A 5045-nucleotide genomic window follows, 5' to 3' on the forward strand; every position below is an offset into this window, starting at 1 on the left:
GTCTGTGTTTAATTTTCTTTAACTGTGGGCCTTCAAAGGTGGGAGAAGACAGGGCAGCTGGTTTTCATATTGACATGTAGTTTAGCAGCAGGTTTATTCATTGTCAGGAGATACCAATAAACTGGGAGCATAAACCTGCAGAAGGAGTTTTAGGACTAATTTTGAAATAAGTGTGGTTTTGGATTTAGAAGCCATTTGTGCACTTAAGGAATGAGCTTTAAAGTGCACTAAATGCACTTTAAAAGAAGTATGACCAAGTACATTGCAAAGTTTGGGTTTAGTTGGACTGGTGTTGGTTGCTGGAACTGATAGTTCCAGTCACTGGAAGAGGCTAGGGGCTCCCTGCATTTGGAGTGGCCCAGCTCCAATGCTACAGGTGTCTGTTCTTGGTCCTGTCAGACCACCCCTGAGGACAAGACTTCTTGGGGTATTGAACAGGAGAGGAACTTGGTGCTTTTTCCAAAGCTTCTGCACTCTCCAGATCATAAAATAGGGATTATGTATGGGCATTACGTATGGGTTTGTATTTTGTGTACTTTTTGTTTCTGGTAGTTTTAACCTTTTTTTTTTCCCCCCCCAAATTCAGTGAAATAAAAACAACAGCGTGCATGTCTCTTGCAAGGCTCTGCAGTCAGTTTCTGCTTTGTTGAAGATTCTGTATTGGAAAAATAAGTGCGTGTTTGCTTTAGCTGAGTTCACATTTTGAACACTGTTTACCAGTTCATTTGCTGGAAATGTTAAAGGAAAGGGAAAAGTCTTTATTTTGAAGATTTTAATTGAACACTACTAATTTTAGCTTTTGCACCTAAACTGCCATTAAGATAAATTCAGTTGTTCTCCATTCAGATTTGATGCAATTGAATTTGCTGTAGCTGTAATCTGAGGGTCAAGCACTGCTACTCAGTTGAAACAAAGTTTAACAAAATGGGGGAGTGGATTAATGAGTGCTGAGTGTGCAGTGGGGCTTTTAAGGTCCCATCTCTAACAGGCAGATTATGAAAATCACATTTAGAAACCTTGTATTTATGTGAGGCTTTCCCCCCAGGGGACATGCTTTAGCTAATCTCTTAATGCAAATGAAACAGTGGTTGTTTTAGTTGCTGGTTAATGTTTGTGTGGAAGCAGATTATGGATTGTATTGTGATTTTTGTATTTTCCTGTAAACCCTGAACTGAGATAAGCTTGCTTTGGTCTGTTAGCAGATCCATTCAGAAAAGAGTTAGAGTATTGATGTCCCCCCTTTCCCCTCCAACAGCAAATTATTGTAGTAAATATTGGAAAGTCTTTTGGCTCTCTATTGCATTTCATTTGATGAAATCTGAGCTACTTGTTTGTGCCTTTAGCCGGTCTCTTGCCAGAGCTGGCTCCCGTGACTCATCGAGTCTCTCCCAGCAGTGGGAAGAATCTCTGCTCTGTTCCCTTGCCATGATGGAGTTGGGATGGAGCTGCTCGGGAGCGCAGCACTGGGTCTGCTGGACTGCACCGACCTGAGCATTCTCTGAAACTCTTTCATCAGTAAGAAATTTGAACCTCAGTCTTTGGAATAGAGACTAGTTGCTATGTAAATTTTTAATTGTCTGTGAAATACTTCATGTGCCCAGAGTAAAAACCAAAATGTTTCAACTGTACTTGGACACATTTAGGATAAAAACTAACAGAGTGAATCAATTGAATTGGCAGTGAAATAATACGCTGAGGAGCAGAAGGCTCCTTACATCTAACTGCTCCTATCTTAAGTGAACGAATCTGTCCCTTGGGATGAAGTTTTATATTTATGAAACTCACAGTTACTTGTACCTAGTATTTTTAAAAGCTCTGTCTCAGGTTAATTTCTGCAAGCATATAAGGCTAACACATAAAAGCAACAGCAGCAAAGGCCAAGGTGATGCCAAGAGGCCCGACTGCACTCACAGCCTCCCCCCTGCCCTGTTCAGGGTCATTCTCAGTTACACAGAAGGTAACTGGATTAAATGGTAAGAACTTCTCTAAAGGAGCCTCCTTTACAAATCCTGTTAGATGAGGTGATACCCCCAGACTAAATAATTGTTCAGGCAGAAAGCAAGAGATGATTTTATTCAGATAGTCTGAGGCATAATGTTAATGAGTTCAAGGGCTTAAATCTTTCAACAGTCAGATCTTCAAGAGCATTTGTTGACCTTTCTTATGTAGTCTTTTTTGCTGATGAAAAGTAGATGTGGTCAGCTCTATTACAGGTGTGAGTGTCTTACTGCTCATTCATTTTAGCATCTGGCTGCTAGACTTACTATTTAGATTTTTGTCTCCAAAAGCTGTTGCCTTTATGCAAATTTAATCAGAGGCTATGTTGTAATAAGAGTTAGGGCTTGCTGGCTATTTTAGTTATAGAGCCTGCTGCTGCTGTTGAGCACTTCTGACCTCTGGGCTTGTATCAGATTTGCATAACATCAGCAGTCTCTGAGAAATGTGTCCAGCAGCAAAGGAAGGGGGTGTGCTTTGTCTGTTGGAAATAGCAGTCAGTTCTTTCTGGTACCTGTTTGCCCCACTCCAGGCTTGTGCTTTCTCTCCAGAATGACAACTCCAAAATTAGTTGGGATATCTGCTTCCATCTGTGTAAATATATAGGTAATTTCCAGCCTTCCCCACCTGGCTTGCTGCATACTTGCTTTATCAGGGTATTGCCCTAGCAGATAAATGACTGAGGGCTGAGCCTGCCTCTCTGGTGTGACCGGGACGATGTGAGTGCTCCCGTGGCCTTAGGCAGGTTCTGGGATGTGTACACTGTGCTGGGAATGGGGAAGACAACAGAGCTGAGTGCTTCACTGAGAAAACAAACGCTGTCTGTGAGGAAAGACCTGGCCTCTAAGTCTACTGAGAGCATATAAAATGCTGTGGTGCTTACTGCCAGATGGAGAAGGAAAGGCAGCCAGCTTCAGTGGGAATGGGCATTGGAGGGTCTGCAGTCTGGAAGCTAAAGTTACTATTGAAAGAAAAAAAATAGTCTGTAATAGGTCTGTGAAAGTATTACTCGTGTACTTCTGACCTGAAAGTTACTTACAATAACTTGACTTTTTGAATAGATGGACTTTAATGTTGGAAAGATCAACCTGGCTTTTAAAAAATAGTGTTGTGTAATGTTCTTAACAACGCTGAAACAAGAGCATATGAGAGGAGGAGCGCATGAAAAAGTCTATTTTGAATATTATTCTCTTTGGCTTTTAGTGATGCATATAGTTTGTCTCACATGAGACAATTGGAAGCCGAGGAAATTTACCTTCTGTTGAGGTACTTTGTAGTTCATGTGTTACTTCCCTTCATGGAAGTTAAATGTGGTAAATCCAAGAAAATCTCATCTTTCTGTGAATAAACTAATCTATCTGACTTGTATTTAATGCAAATCAATGAGCACAGTGCAGTTCTGCTCATTCTTAAAGTCTTGATGTGCTGCATACTGGTGGCTTCACGTTAACTGGTGCTAATAGCAGGTCTTGAGCAGCACATGAGTACAGTGTTAACAAGGACCCTCCTTGTACCCTTTCCCAAGGGATAGGAACAATTTGGAAAGGAAAAAGTTATTGCTGGTGCTGGCCAACATGTAGAGATTTATGCTGGCAGGTTCAGTGTGTGATTCTTAGTGGCTGCAAATGCCTGAGGATCCTTTGATGTAGTTTTGGAGATAAGTAACTGCCATGCTGTCCCAAAACCACACATGGGGAAGGAATGTGCCTCATCTGAAGTGCCCTTTGCCTGTCTGCCCCGGAAGAGGGTGCCCAGCACTGTTGGGTGCTCTACAGCAGCTCTCCAAAATGCAGTGAACCCTTGCTGCCCAGCTGTGCCCCTGCAGTTCTCACCTGAGGGGGCTGGGTAGCTCAGAGCTGGTTAGGGGTGCAGGGAGGATCACCCCAGGATGCAGGTGGGTTTGGTGAAGTTTGCAGTTGGTAGTAGAGCAAGTGCAGAGAGTGCAATCTGCACAAGTGTCAGCATGTCTTGTGCCTGTCGCTTGGCTCTGCTGGGTAGGTGTGGCTCAGCAATGAATACCTGGCACCGGAGCTGCTGGCTGAGAAGCTTTATCTGCAGTTTCTGTCTTGGATCTGGTGTTCTTTGTTGGTACCCGTGTTAAGAGGCTGGTTTGGTTGTCAGAAGAGCGTCAGGCAGTTGTCCTGCTTGTGAAAGCATCAGTGCTGGTGTACAGGTGACTAATGCTTGGTGCCAGCTTCTGCCTGCCGTGTTTCTGGCTGCTGCTCTTCACCACAGCCCGCAGTGGCAGCCTGAGTGGGGTTAAAAGGAAGCTTGTTGGTCCACAGAATAAATACAACACAACTGCTGGCAGGAGCAAGGGACCAACAGTGCCATGCAATGTCTCTTCTGCTCCTCTGTCCTGTGTGCTGTCAGATCAGTGACGTGAGGCCGGGACTGACCCGACTCCTTGTCTGAAGAAAAATCTGTGACCTCTTCTCTTGGTGGTGTTGTACCTGTGTAAACTGGGAGGAGGAAAACGGTGTCTGTCTGCTGATTCCTGTGGGAAGTCATGGGACAGCTGAGCGTGGCAGGACCTCTGGAGGTCGTCTGAACTAGCCCCCTGCTCAAGCAGGGCCACCTGGAGCTGGTTTCCCAGGAATGTGTCTTGGTGGCTTTTTAATATCCCCAAGGATGGAGACTTCACCATCTCTCTGCACAATGTATTCCAGTGCCCAGTTGCCCTCACAAGGAAAAAATGTTTCCTGACATTCAGAGAGAACCTCCTGTGTTTCAGGGTGTGCCCACTGCCTCTGGTCCTGTCTCTGGGCACTACTGGAAAGAGCCTGGCTCCCTCCGCATTGTACCCTCCCTTCAGGTATTTATTCATATTGATAAGGTTCTCCTTGAGCCTACTCTACTCCAGGCTGAACTTTTCTAGCTCTCTCAGCCTTTTGTCATAGGAGAGATGCTCCAGTCCCTCAATGATCCTTGTGGCACTTCATTGGATTCTCTCTGGTATGTCCCTGTCTCTTTTCTAGCAGAGAGCCCCCAGCTGGACTGGATTCAGGTGTGGCATCACTAGTGTCAAGTAGAGGGGAGGAATCACCTCT

The sequence above is a fragment of the Haemorhous mexicanus genome, chromosome 1, assembly GCF_027477595.1.
Source record: "Haemorhous mexicanus isolate bHaeMex1 chromosome 1, bHaeMex1.pri, whole genome shotgun sequence".
In the NCBI taxonomy this organism is placed as follows: domain Eukaryota; kingdom Metazoa; phylum Chordata; class Aves; order Passeriformes; family Fringillidae; genus Haemorhous; species Haemorhous mexicanus.